The sequence below is a fragment of the Lactuca sativa genome, chromosome 6 (assembly GCF_002870075.4).
Source record: "Lactuca sativa cultivar Salinas chromosome 6, Lsat_Salinas_v11, whole genome shotgun sequence".
Classification (NCBI taxonomy): domain Eukaryota; kingdom Viridiplantae; phylum Streptophyta; class Magnoliopsida; order Asterales; family Asteraceae; genus Lactuca; species Lactuca sativa.
The window spans coordinates 41,725,864-41,747,273 of NC_056628.2; positions in this window are offsets into that span (position 1 = coordinate 41,725,864).

Below are 21,410 nucleotides of genomic sequence, written 5' to 3' on the forward strand. Positions count from 1 at the left end.
CCATTCGAATAATTCGATTATTCTTAATAACTCAATTATTTAGGAAGTCAAAACATGCAAAGTGAAACAATAGTTAAACAATTAACATAAGACAGTAACTTTAATTATAAATAATAATCCTTTATTTAATCATCAAATGTCAATTACATTTATCTATTACATGTTTCCAAACTATCTAATCTAAACTAATATCGTCTTTCAGCCCAATGCTCCTAGCGTGCTGCAAATGCTTAACCCTACTCAGTCCCTTCGTAAGCGGATCTGCTGGGTTATCCTCTGACGATACCCTCTTTACTACGAGGTGTCCTTCTTCTACTCAATGTCTAATAAACTGATATTTTCTGTCGATATGCCGAGATCTACCATGATCCCTCGGTTCCTTGGTCAAGGCAACTGCTCCTTCATTATCACAGAAAATTTCCATAGGCTCCTTTATGGCAGGCACAACTCCAAGGTCACCAATGAAGTTCTTCAACCACATCGCCTCCTTTGACGCTTCGCTCGCTGCAATGTACTCCGATTCGCACGTTGAATCAGCTATGGTCTCTTTCTTGGAACTTTTCCAAGTCAATGCCCCTCCATTAAGGGTAAAAACCCAGCCCGACTGTGAACGATAGTTGTCCCTGTCGGTCTGGAAACTTGTGTCACTATACCCTCGCACCTTTAATTCATCACTCCCTCTGAGGAATAAACACCATTCCTTGGTCCTCCGAAGGTACTTAAGTATATTCTTGACCGCAATCCAATGAGCTCTGCCAGGGTTCCCTTGATATCTATTGACCATGCTCAAAGCAAAGGCCACATCAGGGCGAGTACAAGTCATAGCATACATGATTAAGCCAACTGTGGAAGCGTAGGGTACTCGACTCATCTCAGGTATCTCGGCTTCTGTACTCGGACTTTGAGTCTTACTCAATTTGGCATTACTCTGTATCGATAGTTCTCCCTTCTTCGAGTTTTCCATACTAAAACGTTTTAGTACCTTATCTAAGTAAGTATTCTGACTAAGTCCTATTAGTCTCTTACTTCATTCTCTCACTATCCTTATTCCCAAAATATAGGAAGCCTCTTCGAGGTCCTTCATGGCGAAGCACTTCCCGAGCCAGGACTTAACCTCCTGCAAAGTCGGGACGTCATTTCCTATGAGCAGTATGTCATCGACATACTAAACGAGGAAGCTAACTATACTCCCACTGGCCTGGACATATACACATGATTCATCTTCACTTCGTACAAATCCAAACTCTTTGACTTTCTCATCGAAGCAAAGATTCCATCTGCGAGATGCTTGCTTAAGTCCATACATGGACATCTCAAGATTGCACACTCTATTGGGATGCTTCGGATCGACAAAACCCTCTAGCTGAGCCATGTAAACATCCTCAGCCAACTTCCCATTAAGGAAAGCAGTCTTGACATCCATCCACCATATCTCATAATCATGAAATGCAGCAATGGCTAGCATAACCCTAATAGACTTTATCTTAGCAACTGGTAAGAAGGTCTCATCATAGTCAACTCCGGGAGTTTGAGTAAAGCCCTTTGCAACCAGTCGTGCCTTATACATGTGCACATTTCCATCCATGTCGATCTTCTTCTTGAAGATCCATTTGCACCCAACCGTCCTACGTCCGGGCACATTGTCAACCAAATTCCAAACTTGGTTGTCATACTTGGACTGAATCTCGCTGTCCATTGCCTCTTTCCATTTCACAGACTTTGGGCCTGCCATGGCTTCCTTATAGCTATTAGGTTCATCTAAATTTATTAGTGTACCATCACTAATATACGTGTTCCCTTCGGTAGTAATATGAAAGCCATAAAACTGGGGTTGAGGTTGCTCTCAGCAGTCCTTAGGAGCCCTTGGAGTTTGCTTAGGGTGACCTCTTCCTTGTTCATGTGGTAGGTCATCCTAAATTGGTTGTATCATGAGGGCAAGGAGTGAAGAACAATGTCGATAGCCAAATCTTCCCCAAAGTTGACATTCAACTTGCGAAGACGATCAACATACCTTTGCATCTTTTTCAAGTGCATGGTTAGAGACTCTCCACTTCCCATTTTAGTAGTGATCATCTTCGTTATGATCTCATAGCGCTCTTGCCTCGTGCTTTGGTGGAATCTATCTATCAAGTCTAGATGCATCTCATAAGGATACATGTCCTCATTGGACTTTTGGAATTCGGAGTTCATCGTGGCTAGCATGATGCAATGGACTTTCGTTGCATCACGTTCATGGGTCTCAAAGACAGCCATTTCATTGGGAGTAGCAATTTATGGATTGATCTTCTCGAGCTTCTCATCGAGAACATACTCTTTGTCCTCGTAACGCGCGATCGTGCGAATGTATCTTATCCATTCGCTAAAGTTCGATCCGTCAAAAGTCACTTTTTAACAAAGGCTTATTAGCGTGAATGAGCTAGCAGCAACGTTGTTCGTGTTAGACGTCTACAAATAGAAAGGAAAAAAGTTTGATTAGAGTTAAGTCCCCAATTAACACCCAAAATGAAAAATTAGGGCTAGGACCCAACAACATTATTTACACATTAGAAAAGGGATGTCGTGATCCAACATGCAAATAATTTATAGGTAAGTGAATGACGATTCACTAATTCTTCACCATGAAAAGCACAAGCTTAAGTGTTAAATGTATTGAGAATTCCTAGATTTCTTTGAGATTCATTGAACCTTTCAATGACTATTTAAATCTCGATATGCCCCTCTAGTTTGTGACTGGGACGCCGAGGATCACAAAGTGGGTGTGAATAACCATGCAAATCTACATGGTGCCTTCATTGTTACAGTCATCTATTCGATGTGCCGGTAAACCACACACGCTCCATCGAACTATGACAAACAATGAATCACCCTTTGCCACCTTTGCTTAGAACCAATTAGTGTGTCGGTTAACCACACACACTCCACTAATATCTTAACAAGGGTGCAAAGTGCAATTTCATGGGATTACATCAATTCACTTTTCCTAAAGTAACTAAGATTGGGAATTTTATGAAATACATTTAGTTACTTTATATAGATTCATTATACTTATTACTGAGGAGAGGATTGCCATATCCTACCCGTTCGGCTAATGACCCTCCACCAGTCAAGCAAGCGATGGGTGTGAGTGTACACCCATTAAGTGCCATTTTATAGGTAGCAACCTTATACCCCCACCTTATAGACTGGCTTCGTGAATGAGGCCTACGAACGGTAAGACTAACACTTTTAAATCATATATATATATATATATATATATATATATATATATATATATATATATATTAAGCTTGTAATAATATAATAGTATAGTGTTGAATTTTAAACTTGTAAAATTCTGGGGTTTGAAATTTAAATGATTCAAATTAAACTTTAAATCACAAAACTTAAATTTCAAAACTTGAGGACAAGTTTTAAACTTTTCAAAACATAAGGATCAAATAGCAAATTATACAAATCAACTAATCAGATTATTTAAATTTGATATAATCAATATTACTTGCAAGACAATTCACCAATTTAATTCAAATAATCAATTATTATCATATAAGGAAATTATTATTCAATTAAATGGTAATTATCTTTTGTTTGGTCAAGAATATACTCCAATATATCATAAAATTTGGATTTTAATGGCCCAAAACAATTAAGGCAAGTATCCTCAAGCAAAACAACAAGAAATCCTGAAATCTACTCTTTCTGGCGCTAGAACTCGTCGAATTCCTCTGTGAACTCGCCGAGTTCACCAGTCAGAAGCATAAAAAATCGAATATTTCAAGCAACAAGCAATTAACCAAAGCATCAATTCAATAGAAATCAAGCAAATCTCTGATACCACTGATGGGTTTGAGCCATAAGAACTTTCCTATGTGCATATGCAAACCCTAATGCTTGGATCTAGGTTTGTCTAATTGAACATGGAATGTATCCAAAGCTTACAATTCTAAATCTAGTGAAAACAATTGAATCTTATCATATGAAATCGGATATAGAAGAATACCTTGAGTTGCTTGCTTGAGACTTCTTGTTCTTGGAGCTTAGAGTCACAATTGTCACTCCTCTAATGGCTTACAAACACCAACTAGCAAGAGGATGATCTTGAAAGAGAGAGGATGTGAGAAATCAGATCTAGGGTTCTTCCTTGCAAGAGTATTGCCGATTTCCCTCACCCAAGAGGTTTATTTATACTATGAGATACTAGGGTTACACCCTTAACCCTAATTGAATAACTTAGGCCCTAAGCAATCCAAAGATCCTCCTAGATATGAGGCTTGGACGATTTTAAGGTATCCTAACCCTAAAATCCGTCCACCCTAATATCCATAAGGATACATAGCCCAAAACATAACTATCACACATTTGACAGTTTATGCCCCTTTATTCAATTAACCTCTTTAAGTTACCAAATTAATTCTCAATTAATATATGACTTATATCAATCAAATTATATTATTATTCCTTTAATATATTACTCTCATAATATATTAACAATAATATCTCTTCTCTCTTTACAAATCATCCTGTCAAGTTGCTAAGGTGAAGGCAACCCAAAAGGACAATGCACAACCGGGTCAAGTACTTACCAAATATAGTTACAGCCTTAGACACTAATCCAACAGGGCATATCGAAGGCTACGCTGGGCGTAGTGCTCGGATAAGATCACCAGCTCGCTTCCAGCCGTTTTCGCACGCGCCTACTCTCGGAACCGGGTAAGAACCAAAGTACACTGGGCATACTTGGCCTCGGACGCGGGGTGTAATTGCAAGGCTACGTGGCGTAATCCGAAGCGAGGCCTAATCTGCAATGGATGGTCCAGATGTTGCCATGTCATCACAGCTTCGCAAATTCAAGTGCAATCTTTAAAAATTTGTAACTCTTGCGTACGAGCTCCATTTTTGATGTTATTTATATCCACACGTAGGCGGGAACGTACTCTACAACTTTCATTTAGACTCCGTCAGCTAATTTTGATTTTAAAAGTTATATTATTAATAGGCCGGGACAGGATTGGTCCGTTAAAATATAATAACTTCTTTATCTAGCGTCCATTTTCGTTTTTCTTTTTATCAATATGCTACAAATAATGAGATCTTCGATTCTCATTTAGGTTGTGTCGGCTAAAAACCGATCGATCTAATATTCGAACTTCGGGTTGTACATCGCTAAGCCGAAACTTCGAAAAATCATAACTTCCTCATACAAAGTCAGATTTTGGCGTTCTTTTTATGGACGCTCTCGGTTTAACGTATTCTACAGCTTTCTTTTCGATCGCTAAGGCTAAAAGTCGCTCTATTGTAAATTCACTATTTATGCTTCCCGGTGTCGCACCGGTTCTGCCTTGAAACTTTGACGGGTCATAACTTCTTCGTTATAACTCGGATTTCGGCGTTCTTTATATGTACGGAACCCTTGTAACATATAATAAAACTTGGTTAAGATTAATCATTCTAAATAATATTCCATCAAAAACTCAATTTTTTGATGCTTATTATCTCTAAATTGACTTGCCCGGATCTGCGGGAGTTACAATTATCTCCCCCCTTGGATGATTACGTCTCATAATCATCAACGAAACAGGGCAGTATAATGACTCCATACGTTATCTCTTCATCCTAGGAAATAATTGTAACTTTCTTGTTCCTTCGAATGAGTATCTAACTCTTGGGCTTCCCGAGTGCAGGCGGTGCCCGATCTTGGACTTGCTCGCTATCTCACGTTAGACTCCAAATTATGACCTTCAATTCACAATCTCGATCCTCATTGGATACGAACTTAAGATAAGTTCTTTTATTGCTACAATGGAACAATGTTTCATATTCTAATGACCTATCATTGTATGTTGCAATGCTTAGAATCAGGTCTCTTAGAGTCTTCCAGAACAGACTATACTTTCCTTCATGTTCTAATCTCATCTTAAAAGGTAGCATTTCTAGCAACTATCGCGATACCTCTACCGATCGCTTTGATTAATTCTTCCGGCTTAAGTCAGGTGCTACTTCGAAATTGGTTCTCGGAACCACGTAACATACTCATCGTAGTCGGACTCAATTCGATATGACCACTAGGGATTGAATAACAATCATCTTCTTAGTCATTACCGAAACGATGGTAACGACATATTTGAATAAAACGAAATCAATTGCTAGCTTCTTGGTAACCTTGTGACTTTCCTTGATCCTAGCGTGAGTCCTGTGTTTCCCGTAGTATAGGCCTCTACTACCATTCACACCTACTCATACTCGTCCCAAGTATTGTCTCGTAATTTTCCAAGTCACCACACAAGAAAATCACATAACAGTTTAACACACTAGATAACAAAACGAAGGTTTTATTATTTCTTGAAACTATTACATAGGTGTTCAAGTTTACCCTAGACTATGCCTCTAATAGGATACATCATATGATTCTATGCCTACTGCATAACTTGATCTTCGGATATGAAGTCCTCATCCTTGATTCCTCGCATTGTTATCTGCTTCGTCGAGGGTCATGTGAAATGCCCTTGGCCTTGGTGGGGTTTCCGGCCTTGCTGCCTCGTTTTTCTCCGGGCAGTCTTTAGAAATATGCCCTTCTTTGTTACATCTGTATCACACCCTCTTATTGGAAGTACACTTGCTGGCGTAATGCCATGTCTTTCCACATTTGTAGCAAGTCACCTCCTCATTACATTTCCCGAAGTGTTTCTTTTTACACTTCTCACACCATTTAGCTTCACTTCCTCCTCCTCCTTCAGTCTTAGAGAATTTCCTTTCTTTGTTAGATTTTGAAGATCCTTCATACTTCTTTTTCTCGCCAACTTCAGCCCTCTCCAGACCCTTTTCCCTAATATGGGTCTCAACATTCCTGGCTGCTCTAATGGCCGTTTTCAAGGTAGTTGGCATCTTGACCGTTGAGCCAAAGTCTGCGGGCAGTCCGTTAGCGAACCTATCTATCTTGGAGAGTTCAGTAGGCACCAAGTAGGGAAATAGCTTCATCCTCTCAGTGAATGTGGTGGCATACTCATCAACACTCATCTTCCCTTTCTTCAGGTTCTGAAACTCGTTGTTTAGGTCTATCAGATCTATCTCTAAGCAGTACTGCATTTTTAACTGCTCCGTGAATGCTTCCCAAGACATTTGTATGGCTTCTCCTTGTGGCATTATATCTGCTAGAAATTTCCACCAACTTAACACTCCTGTCTTTAGTTATCTCCTCGTGGCATTGTATCTACAGCTCTCAAATACCATCTCCATCTCGGAGATCCAGTCCATAATCTCAACTGGTTTTGGGCTTCCAGAGAGACTCGGCGGTTTTGCACCCAAGAAATTCTTATACATCTGCCCATCCACTTCATTTCCCTTCTCCGGGCCATTCCTCCTTGCCCCTTGGGTTTCAACTTGACTCACAGTGCGACTATAATTTCCTTCCACTGATTGTTCAGCGATCAAATCAGGTTACACAATGGGCACCGTAGGTTCATCCCTATTTTCGTGCAACATCTGCCTCGTCTCTTCTCTTTGCTTAGCCAGCATACCCCGAATCATGCCTTGTACTCTATCCATTGTGATTGGCTTAAGAGTGGCTACTACAACAAGTATTTGCTCAATCACTGGTGGTTAATGTAACGCCCGTAGATCCGGGCTAATCATTTTAGAGATAATAGGGGTCGAAAACAAATTTTTGACAAAAGATTATTTAGAATAAATAATCTTAACCAAGTTGTAGAATATTTCTCAAGGGTTCCGTATATATAAAGAACGCCGAAATCCGAGTTATAACAAAAAAGTTATGGCCCGTCGAAGTTTTTCAGCAAATCTGGCACGGCACCAGGAGACGTAGATAGTCAATTTACGATAGAAGAATTTTAGCCTTAGAGATCTAAACGAAAGTCGTAGAATATGTTAAACTGGGAGCGTCCATGAAAAGAACGCCCAAATTTGACTTCGTATGAGGAAGTTATGATTTTTCGAAGTTTCGGCTTAGGTGTGTACAACCCGAAGTTCGAATATTAGATCGAGCAATTTTTAGCCGACACAACCTAAAAGAGAATCGAAGATCTTGTTAATAGTAGTGTAACGATAAAAAGACAGACGAAAACAGACGTCGAATGAAGAATGTATGAATTTTTAACGGACAAATCCTGTCCCGGCCTGTTAAAAATATAAATTTAAAATAAATCAAAACTAGCCGACGGAGTCTAAACGAAAGTTGTAGAGTACATTCCCGCCTATGCGTGGATATAATGAACGTCGAAAACGGAGCTCGTATGTGAAAGTTGTGATTTTTAGAAGTCGGAAATTTAATTTCCGAAATCTGATGCGAGATTTATGACGTGGCCGAATCCCAGCCATCTGATGAGCTCACGACGGATTTAGACACCTGACCTTCGCATTACGCCCAACATCCAGAACCGGGTACGCCCAGCGTACTTCGGTCTTGTGTGGTCCGAGAAGCAAACACGTAGCCCCATCCGAAGAGCACCACCTTGCAACCTTATTCGAACTACGCCCCGCGTAGTGTTGTACGCCCAGCGTACCACCGAAGGCTCACGCCTATAAATAGGCTGCGAGGGCTGCCGAAGAAATCACACCAAAGTTCATTCTCTCTTGATTTTCTTTCTCTCTTTAAGATCCCTTAAGCCCCCTAAGCCTAGGTAAACCCCCTAGCACCCGAAGGAAGCCCCGAGGCTCCCGGAGTCCCGAGAAAAAGGGTCTTTCGGTTCGGAAACGTTGCTCCAAGCGAAGTCCGGTTTTCTATAAAACCCGTTGTAAGTATGCTACGCCTATGCTATTTTTAATATAGCTTTTATTTAATTATAGTAACATTATTAGGAACTTATAGTAAGTACTAGGGCTATTATTATGGGTTATATAAGTAATGTTTAACGCTTATATAATAGTAATAATAGTAACACTATTAATTAGTCTCGGTGAATATTAAACTAAACTCTAGTGGTAATGATACTAGGTTTTGTCTGAGGAAAATTATGTTGAGAGTAACGAAGTGTTGTTCGAGTGCCGAGTCATCACCTTCTCAGGTGAGTGCATAGTTACTTTCATCTTACATATAGATATAAAGTATTTTATATAAACTACGTGCTATGTGTGTATATTATCTATATACCTGCTATCCATGCTGGATGAGCGATTTTATACAAGTTTTATATGATTTAAATTGTATATGTATTTATATCTACATAATATGTTGGGTAAAACATGGGTAGATGAAATATGAGTTGGATGTTGAGTTGGGAGGTGGTATAGACCATGAGGTAAGGGTGAGAGGTGGACGATGTGAGAAGCCTTGTTCCCAAATGTTGTCCTCGTCATCTAGCAGAGTATGGATGACAATCACGTACTTTTCTAGACAGTCCAGTGGAACACTAGCATGCTCGCAACCTATAGGTGTTGTGAACGTGTGTTCACTCGGTGTACTCTAAACCTTGGCGATCATTCAGACTTGAAGCCTAAACCTTGGTGACTATGCAGACTTAGTGCCTAAGCCTTGGCGATCATACAGACTTGATGCATAAACCCTGATGACCATGCCGACTTGGTGCCTAAACCATGGCGACTATACATGCTTAGTGCATGTTGTGTAAACCGTGGCAATGATGGACTTCGTGCCGATTCCTTAGGATGATCCTTAGAAATGAATGAACGAGGAATAGTTGATTCTTAGGGTAGATCCTTAAGAGTAAAGAAGATAATGGGGATGGGTAATTGGGTTGATTGTTTGATGTTTAAACATAATATTTATATTATTGTGGGTTGAAAATCCTACGTACTCACCAGGTTTCTCAACCTGACCCACTCAGTTTATTTATATCGCAGGTGTTGATATGAAGTCACATTACACTGAGAGAATAAGGAGATATAAATCACTAGTGATAATGAAAGTAAGTTCTGTTTATGCTTATGTTACTGTATTGACGATGACATCCCACATGTTTTAAAATGAATAAAAATACTTTTCTTCGGAAATGCTTTGATAACGTATTTATCATATTTTTCTAGGAACAAATTCCGCATCATTTTTATTAAAAATGTACCCTAATTTTTATAAATAATAAACAAAATCGGTCTTTTATGGCCGTAAAAATGGGGATGTCACAGTTGAGGCGGTTGATTTCTATTTCCGTTTGCGCTTCCCCTTCGGATTCTTGCTATTTCGTTCTATACACCAAATCAGACGTTCGGTGCGAAATGACGAGAATTAAGATAGGAAAGACTTTATTTACGATCGATGTGTAAATCTCCCTATCACTCTAAAAAGTTACATGCCAGTTCTAATACCGTAATTAAACGTTTAGAAGTTTGAACACATAAAGTTTCTAGATCCAGTCGGCAGCAAACCATATATCCGATCATATAATTCATATCATAAATCATTTAGCACATAAAAGCATGTTAGGCATTTTCCTAAATAAGCTAGTGCTTGTGTCTATTCAGGTGTATTACCCAAATTTATTAGACACACTCCTCACGATCATCACTTAGCATTCTAAGTTTAAGTCTAGAAATAAATCTGTATTCCTAGTTCGCTGAAACTAATGCTCTGATACCAACTATGACATCCCCATTTTCACGGCCAAAAAACACCGATTTTTTTTATGCTTTATAAAAATCCGAGTACTTCTTTTAATAAAAATGTTGCGGAATTTGTTCCCAGTAAAACATGATAAATACGTTATCAAAGCATTTCCAAAGAAATGTATTTTTATTCATTTTAAAACATTTGGGATGTCATTGTTAATACAGAAGCATAAGCATAAACAGAACTTACATTCATTTACACTAGTGATCTACATCCCTTTAATCTCTCAGTGTAATGTAACTTCGTATTGGCACCTGTGATTCGAATAAGCTTGAGTGGGTCAGGTTGGGAAACTTAGTGAGTACATAGGGTTTCAACGCACAATAATATAATTATTATGTTAAACATCAAACAATCAACCCAATTACCCATCCCCATTATCTTCTTTACTCATAAGGATCTACCCTAAGATTCAGCTATTCCTCGTTCCTTCATTCCTAAGGAGTATCCTAAGGAATTGGCACTAAGTCTACATAGTCGCCAGGGTTTATCTCGTTTATTGACAGTATTGTTTTCGAGAGTCCACTCGTATTACCTGTTAATGGGTTTATAGAGTACACCGGGTGAACACATCATGCACAACACCTATAGGTTGTGAGCCTGCTAGTGTTCCACTAGACTGTCTAGAATAGTCTGTGGTTGTCATCTATACCCAGCTAGATGACGGGGCCGTCGCTTGGGTCATCGTTTGGCTCATCGTTTTGGCCCATCGCTTTGGCTCATCATTTTGGCTCATCGCTTAGGTCATCGCTTTGCACCATATTTTATCACTCATATATCATCGATCATCATTCATCTCATCTTTCATCGCTCATCATTTATCTCATCTTCCATCGCTCATCATTTATCTCACCTCTAATCTACCCATGTTTTACCCAACACATTTTGTAGATATAAAATACATATAAAGTTTAGATCGTTTAAGAACATGTATAAAACGTTTCTTCCAGCCTAGACAACAAGTATTCAGACAGTATACACACATAGCACATAATTTATATAAAATACTTCATATCTATGTGTAAGATGATAGTAACTATGCACTCACTGTTAAGGTGGTGAATCGGTACGCGGACAACGCTTCGTTATCTCAAAACAATTTTCCCTTGACAAAACCTAGTATCAATACCACTAGGGTTTAGTCTAGCGTTAACCGTGACTATTTAATAGTCTAGCTATTATTACTATTATATAAGCGTTAAGCAACACTCTTATATAACTCATAATAATAGCCCAAGTAACTATTTTAAGGTCCTAATAATGTTACTATAATTAATTAGCAGCTATATTAAACATAGCATAGGCATAGCTCACTTAAAGCAGGTTTTCTCGAAAACCGGGCTTCGCTTGGAGCAGCGTTTTTGAACCGAAAGACTCTTTTTCTCGGGACTCCAGGAGCCTCGGGGCTTCCTTCGGGAGCTAGGGGGTTTACCTAGGGTTTTGGGGGGGGGGGGTTAGGATAGTCTAGAGAGAGAAAGTAGTGAAAGAAAGATGGGAGAAATGGTGTGAGAAATCGGAACACTTCACACTTCTATTTGTAGTGCCGATCTCGGATTGTACGCTAGGCGTAGTGCTCGGATAAGATCACCATCTCGCTTCCAGATGTTTTCGCACGCGCCTACTCTCGGAACCGGATAAGAACTGAAGTACGCTGGGCGTACTTGGCCTCGGACGCGGGGCATAATTGCGAGGCTACGTGGCGTGATCCGAAGCGAGGCCTGATCAACGATGGATGGTCCAGTTGTTGCCACGTCATCACAGCTTCGCAAATTCAAGTGCAATCTTTAAAAATTTGTAACTCTTGCGTACTAGCTCCGTTTTTGATGTTCTTTATATCCATGCGTAGGCGGGAACGTACTCAACAACTTTCGTTTAGACTCCGTCGGCTAATTTTGACTTTATTTTAAAAGTTATATTATTAACATGCCGAGACAAGATTGGTCCGTTAAAATCTCATAACTTCTTCATCCGACGTCCGTTTTTGTCTGTTTTTTTTATCGTTACGCTACAAATAACGAGATATTCGATTCTCTTTTAGGTTGTGTCGGCTAAAAACCGCTCGATCTTCGGGCTGTACACCGTTAAGCTGAAACTTCGAAAAATCATAACTTCCTCATACGAAGTCAGATTTGGGAGTTCTTTTTAAGGACGCTCTCGGTTTAGCGTATTATATAACTTTCGTTTAGATCGGTAAGGCTAAAAGTTGCTCTATCGTAAATTCACTATTTACGCTTTCCGATGTCGCGCCGGTTCCGTCGCGAAACTTCGACGGGTCATAACTTCTTCGTTATAACTCGGATTTCGGCGTTCTTTATATGTATGGAACCCTTGTAACATATACTAAAACTTAGTTAAGATTAACCCTTCTTAATAATCTTCCATCAAAAACTCATTTTTTGATGCTTAGTGTCTCTAAATTTACTATCCCGGATCTGCGGGCGTTACAGACTGCCTTGTGGCATGGTGATTTATTGGGCTAAAGAAGATGATGATCCAAAGAAACCAGATGATTGATTTTGTTTTGTTGCTTCTTTCTTTAGTTTCTTGTAGTTTTCGCGTTTTTTGGTTCAAACTCTAGTGGTGTATCTATATGTGAAGATCTTGACATACAAACTATTAGCAATACCGTGTCTCCGACAATGACGCCAATTTCTTATATTGCTGGCACACACGATTTACGCAAATAAAATATTTACTAGCCATTTGAACTAATGGGTAGCAAAGGGAAGTAGGATCGAATCCTCAGGAACACAACCTAATGGTCATGCTTCTTTGCGTAAGGCACATAATTGTCATAAAACAAAAAATATGAAAAGGGGGTTTCTTTTATTACTTATTAAAACTAAAATAACAATGAAAATAACTAAAGAGAATACAGTAAATAAAAACGAATTCAGTTATGCTGCGACTTTCCTCATCGTGCACCCAATCTGGACCCACTTAGTTAAAATCTGTTCTATTTAAGCTATCCCGAGAAAAACTAATAGGCTCTAGTAAATTTTCCTTTACCTAATTAATTATCCAAAACAAGCTCTTCGGTTACCCCTAACTTTTTACTAATCTAACTAAACAAGCTCTTAATTAAATTCAGAAAAGTTGCATTAAGATATGTGTAAAATTCCCAACAATATCCAACACTTCTTACAAGCTCAGAAGAGTAAATATACGGAATTTCAGTTTATAATATCAAATCTATATATAGAACCGATTTATTACTTGTTACTTATTACCAGATTGTCAAAACAATTACAGATTTCAACAATTGATTAACTGGAATGATTAAACCCTAACTAGATGATCAAACAAACAAGAATCAAAATCAAACATTCATTAAGCACAAAACCGAAATTACTAAATAGAATCTCACAATGAAACCCAAATTTTACGATTGATCACATAAAAAGTACTAGTCTTTTGGAGAACTGAAAACTAGGGTTTTCGCTAGACATGGCTAAAATCGAATTAAAACTAATGAAAAGAATAACTAAATCTAATCTTACTAATCTAAATGTATGAGATGATCTACAACCTTCAGATCTTCAGAAAGTGATGAAAAGTAGCAGAATTCGCCTTCAGCATGGTTTTTCATCGTTTGGGAACGTCTAAGCTTCAAACTAATAATATAGGTCGAATTTATATGCGATACAGTAAATTCCAGGCGAAGAAAACAAAAAATTCAATCGAATTTTTTAGAAACACGATCAAAATTTTGAGGTTTGATCGAATTTGGCTATAAACTGATTTTTGACGAATTTATAAACTGTGACATGTTTACATGATCAAATTTTAGAGGAAAATTGGATCGAATTTTTTAATTTTCTTCATAAAACTTCAAATTAAGGCAAGCAATCCTCAAACTCTTCACATGATCGCATTTATGAATAAACACGATCGAATTTGTGGTCTTTCATGCGAAATGTTCGTTTTTCCTTAAGCAAAACAACTTTCAACCATTCCTCAACATCCTTTATAAGTTCCAAGTTCTAGTTTAGCTCCAATGCTCCATCAAACGCATCCAAAGTTGCTCCCAATGTATTGCTCCACTCAGATTATCTGAAAATAACATCAAAACATGAGCAGTACGAGAATTCTGACAAAAGACATGAGTTGAACATTATTTAAGCTAATGCACATGAAATAACATGAAATATGACACAAAACACTACTAAAAGCTACTATAAAAGATGCATAAAATGTCATTTGTCAAGGTGCTTACACTTTGGATTTGTGTATATGCAAATCTAACAAAAACTATGTAACAAAATCATATATTTTGAATTTTGGACATCTGACATATTAGAAAAATAACTATACATATATGATTAGAAAAATTATCCAAAATTTCTTATATAGCTTTCGATAAGAATTTTGAATATTTTTTTGAATTTTGTAATTCATATATTTTATAGCACCTACATCTAGAGCAACTCTAAGTTTACTGGTTAATCCTTTTATTATTGAATACTAGTTGTGAGATTCATATACTACATGAGTTGATTAAAAAGGTTAAATTAAAGATCTATACATTACCATTTTAAAGTAAAATCCCCGAATAAATACGACTGAAATGATAAATAAGTGAGTACTTCAATCTATACTAATAAAAGAAAACCATTAACATATTTTAAAGAAATGATGAATAACTAAGTAGTTCAACATTTGATTTCATATTACTAAGTCATCATCATTGTCTAAAATTAATATTTTTAATCCATCTTTACTTTTAACTCTAGACAATGCAACATACAACTACACATGAGTAAACACTCGTTGTCACAAAAACTCGGGAATTTCAAGAACAAATCCGAAATTCGATTAAAAGTTCTGAAATTTCAAGAAAAATTTCATTTTTTTTACTTAAATCTAACAAAAATTTAAACAAATATAATGAATGTGAACTATATACAATATTAGGGCATGAAATCAGATATTAGATTGAAAAACTGTGACATTAGATACTTCAAAACAGATATTTCAGACACAAATAGAGAGATTTCTTTGAAAAAAAACAAAAAAGAACTATGAAATTTGAAGATCAATTCTGTAATGGGGCATTCGAAAGTAAGTTGTCATTTTTTGAAAACCGAAAATGGTAATTTTCTTAAAAAAAAAAGCTCATTTATATGGTTAGTTTATTCAATATCTTTTTTTTAATTCAACAAATAGGACCTTGGGGTTTTTAAAAGGACATTTAACATTTTTCCATTTCATATATATATGTAAAGCTAATAGTTTGTTTCCATTTGGAACAATAAAGGTAGTCTAAAAGTAAAACCAAATTAGAAAAATATGTTAATATTAAGTCATTAAGATAGTATATAACTCTTAAAATGTTAAAAAACAATAAACTAATTTACCATCCCATAGGTACTAATTAGTGAACTATAGTAAATTGTCGTTAAACTAATTTTAAAATTTGAAAGAAAACATTAATGAAATTGATGTTCATTTATTATGATATTTATTACAATTATTACATATCATTATTATGTGGAGCTCAATAAATATTTATTACAATTATTACATATCATTATTTTGTGGAGCTTAATAAAATGAAAAAAAAAAACATAAAATGCAATGTGGAAAAAATAATTTAAAATAACCACAAAATGAATGAGAGTACCACATGTAACAACAAAAAAATTATTTATTTGAGTAGAGGAATCGATGGAGCTGTTATTTGTTTTTACTTCAAAAACGTTTGGACTTGTCGTGGGTAACTTGTGAACAGGCCGGTCCTGAGAAAGTAAATATCCTCAAAGGCTCGGTGCAAACCATAAAAAAGGCCCTTATCGTTATTATAAGTTTTTATTTTTAAAATAAAAATATTTAATAAAATAAATTAGGGTTTTAGACTGGAACTCGACGAGTTGGGGAGCTGCAGCTCGTCAAGTAGAGGTCATTGTAGAACGCGGGATTGAGGACCTACTTGATGAGTTGGAAGGCCCAACTCGACGAGTAGGCGCTGTAAAGGAAAACCCTAAATTTTAGGGTTTGCACCCTATATAATCTCCTTAAAACCTTGAGGTTGAACTTCCATCAACCTCCAAACCCTAAGAACGTCAGTGCTAAACCCTAATCTCCATTTTTTCTCATATTGTGAGCTAGAGTGACTTTTGGAGCTTGAGAAGAAGAAGATAGTGAGAAGAAGGAGAAGATCCAGCAAACAAAGCCCTCACTCTTGAGCTTAACCATCTTGTGGACTATTGTAAGCACTCAAGACCCAATTTTTATCTGAAAGTACGACTAGATCTTGAGTTTACTATTCATTTCCTATCATTTTTGTTGATTTCATGCATGGGGTTCATAAAGTTTGCAACTTTGTGAATCTCCAGGGAAAAATGGTCCCATAGTGATTTGGATCTAGCTTTTGGTCAAGCATGTATGCCATGCATTGAATTTAGGGTATATTTTACCTTTTTGACTATTTTGACTCCTAGACATGCATTGCACATGCATGTCCATAAAGTGTCTAGCTTTGGAACGTTTTGAGGATTAGAACATCTTCTAGAAAGGAGGGATTCCGGATCCCTAGAGTTTTGAACAACATGGCTAAGATTTTGAGCTCCCCAACCCTTTGCTAAGGGCTTTAGAGCATTTGGAGTGGTTCTAAAGGATAAAGTTAGAAACTTTATCCTTCTAGACACCTCTAGGTTTCAGATCTAAGCCCTAGATTCCTTGCAATTGACGTTTAATCCGAATAAGAAAACCGGGGAAAAAACTCGACGAGTTACCCTGGAAACTTGACGAGTTGGATCGGGGTTCCCCGTCTTCTGGATACTGAGTGAACTCTCCGAGTTGATGAGACAACTCGACGAGTTGGCTAGGGTTGGTCCCGGTTTTCTAGACTCTAAAGGAGCTCGACGAGTTGCTAGATGCACTTGAAGAGTTGGGGTCAACATGGACTGTTTACCTTGACTGTTGACTTGGACTTTGACCAGGGTTGACCAAGTTTGATCTTGAGGGTATTTTTGGTGTTTCGGGATTTTAACAAGACCAGTCACAAGATGATTGTAGGCAACTGAGTTGGAGCTGTTCATTGGGATTTATCGGATCTTATTTTCTTAGTTCAACATTTTCGAGAGGTGAGTGTCCTCACCATACCAATGGGTCTAAGGCACCAAGGCCGGCCCATTCTGTGATATGTGGTAGACTAGTTGATGTAGTGATACGTGGTATGTTAGCTGGTTACATACTAAGTGTTATGGTGGTTATATGTGATAGTTGCAGGGAAGACCATAGGGGAGCCCATGGCGCTTGGATGTAAGACCATGTGGGGGAGCCCATGGCTTTTCAGGTAAAGACCATGGGGGAGCCCATGGCACTTGAATGAAAGACCATGTACGGGAGCCCATGGCCTTCTAGCTAAAGACCATAGGGGATCCCATGTCACTTTGGTGTAAGACCATGTGGGGGAGCCCATGACATCCTGGAGTAAGAACCTGGGAGGAGCCCACGACATCCTTATATGTTTGTACAGATGGCTTATGTGGTTTATGTAGCTTTTATAACTTATATGAATTATGTGATTATATGGATTGTGTGGAGTATGCTTTGGGGAACTCACTAAGCATTAGCTTACAATTTGTTGGTTTGTTTCAGGTACTTATGAGCCTAAGGGAAAGAGAAGGCTTGATGGCATGGCATGCACTCTCTCAGGTGTTTTTATAGGACACTCTGATATTTGAAATAAAATTGTTGATGTTGTAAATTTGGAAACAATTGTTCTTGAGATTTTTTGGTTTATTGGAAAGGATTTTATTATTTAAAAATGAAAATTTTCTTTTGAAAATTTTGTCGTTAGAAGTTGGTATCAGAGCCTTGGTTTGAGGGAATCAGGCACACTCTCGGGTGTGCCAGGACTCAAACTAAGGAAATGGTAAAAGTGTTTTCAAAAATAAAAGTTAAAAACTTCTTAAAATGGAAAAGAAGAGAGTGCAATGTGCGTGATCGGCCGAGCCAAGTAAGTGGTTCCCCAATATGATAGCCATGTTATACTGATATTTGGGTTATGATAATCGTTTAAATATTGATACATGTATGCTTTCAAAATTGTATACGCTTAGGGTCTTATAGCCTCAGAATGATTGATTTGGCCTTATTTCCTGTTACTTGTATGTTTGTGGTTTTAGGGTAAAGTCTGTTATTCGAAAGTCTATTTGATCCTGCTCTGTATAGAATTTGCATGCATAAGGCAACCTGTTATGATTGAGTTCTGGTTTGATATGGATGGAGTAAATCTGAGGATAGCCTAGGATTTGAGCTATGTGGTAGCCTGTGAGATATGATTTGTTTTGGGATGAATTGGAGTTATCAGGTAAATCTTTGGGGAAGGTACAGGTAGGTGTGGAAGGTAGTATTAGGCCCGTACTACTAAAAGCACATGACCTGTACCCGAACCAATGTTAGATCTGCAAGATCGAAGGAGAAATGGTGTGGGAGGATCCCCTTTTCGAACATCCTGATCATTAAGTTTTATGACATTGCAGTTTAGTATGGTGGTGACATGATTTGGAGCAGGGGGATCCGGATCTGGGTCGGGCGACACTACTGAGCCCATTGACAAGAGGCTGTGCGAGCTCATTCCAGCCGAGGTTACGAGGGGCATCCTTGACGCTACCCCAGTGATTTTTCGGATGGTCAAGGAAAGGATGATGGATATTATGGAGGAGAGGCTTAGGGAATTAAGAGTTGAGATTGATGCAGGCTAGGTCGGGGCTCAAACTCCCTCGTTCCAGGAGTTCAAGGCATGCGGGGCGCCAGAGTTCTTCGGGGTCAAGGACCCCATAGTTAGCCAAAGCTGGGTGGCGGACATAGAGAATGCCCAACACATGAGTTCTTTCCCTAATTCGGAAAAGGAGGGTTTTGATTCGTGTGTGCTGAGGGATCGAGCCCGGGATTGGTGGGGAGAGGTGACTAGCCAGGTGGGAGCAGCCGGTGTGGCTGAGATGACATTGGTATAGTTCGTCAGATGTTTTGATTTGGAGTTTTCACCACAAATTAAGGTGCAACGGCTAGTGAGGGAGTTTCAAGAGCTCCAGCAGACCACCGAGACTGTGGCGGAGATCACTGCCAAGTTTCGGGAACGAGCACTATTGATCCTGCAGTTTGCTACAAATGAGGATATGAGAAGAACGAGGTATCATTCCATGTTGAGGGATGATATTTGTGGGTTCGTGAGCTTTACAGGGTGCAAGAACCTGAATGAGATGGTAGAGAAGGCCCGTGAGCGGGAAATGGAGTTGGAGTTCCGCACCAAGCGGAAACCAGAGCACGCACATAAAGCAGTAGGTCAGGCTAAAAAGCCTATGACCTCGGACACTTCCAGTAGGGGCCAACAGGTCCATGTACGGTGTGCCAAGTGTGGGAGATCTCATGGTGGAGCTTGTCGGGGGACGGGCCTGGTATGTTACGCATGTGGCCAACCGGGTCACTTGAGCACGGATTGCCCCAAGAAGAGCCTGATTTGTTTCCACTGCAACTAGACTGGCCATAAAAGGTCGATTGTTCGAGGTTGCAAGGAGGAGGAGCAGTGTTGGTGCCTGCGCCTGCCATGATGATGATTACTGATTGTGTTGGTGCCTGCGCCTGCCATGATGATGATTACTGATTGCCGCCCAGCTAAGGCGGATACTTCTGTGGTGAAGAGTCGCGCATTTTAGTTGACCATTGAGGAGGCTCGAGCAGTGCCAGACGTTGTGGCTGGTATGTAATTTTATCTTCTTGCTCTATATTTATTTGCATTGCTTATGTGTATATTTGTACGCATGTATAGGGACCTTTTTGGTCAATGGTATGTCAGCTCACATTCTATTCGACTCGGGTGCAACCGGATCGTTTGTATCTCTTGCGTTTAGCAAGAAGTTCAGGGATGCTCCGGGGACCTTAGATTTACTGCTTGAGGTTGAGATCGCGGACGACCGTACCGTTAGTGTTGCAAGGGTGTATCGAGACTATGTCCTGAATGTGCTTGGGGAGGGCTGAAACTGATCATCAGGACGAACAGGTTGGGTGGCATGACAGATTGTGAGCATCAGTTGGTGAGGGTTCAGACCCCAAGTGAGGCAGAACTAGTCATTCATGGAGAGAGGGCCTCACAGGGGCCAAGCCTCTGTTCACTTGCGAGGGCTAAGAGTCTTTTTCAGCAGGGTTTTGCGAGATTTTTGGCATATATCTTGGATACGAGGTTTACGACCTCGATGGATTTGGGCAGTGTACCATTTGTTTAGGAGATTTGAGATGTCTTTCCCGAGGAGTTACCTGGAGTGCCTCCAGAGAGGCAAGTGGAGTTTCATATTGATTTGGTGCCGGGTGCCACTCTGATAGCCAAGGCACCATACCGACTAGCTCCACCTGAGATGCAAGAGCTATCTACGCAACTTTAGGAACTACTGGACCGAGGGTTTATTCGTCTGAGTAGTTCTCCGTGGGGAGCACCGATCCAATTTATGAAAAAGAAGGATGGTTCACACAGGATGTGTATTGATTACCGAGAGCTGAATAAGTCAACGATGAAAAACCATTATCCGCTCCCAAGGATAAATGATTTGTTCGATCAGTTGCAGGGTTCATCTTGGTTTTCCAAGACCGATCTTCGGTTAGAGTACCATCAGGTGAGGATTAGGGATGAGGATATACCGAAGACAACCTTCAGGCCTCGGTATGGGCACTATGAGTTTGTGGTGATGCCATTCGGGCTTGCCAATGCCCCGACAACATTCATGGATCTCATAAACAGGGTGTGTAGACCGATGCTGGATCAGTCGGTGATCGTCTTTATTGATGATATCCTGGTCTATTCTAAGACCAAGGAGCATCATGAGCAGCATCTGAAGGA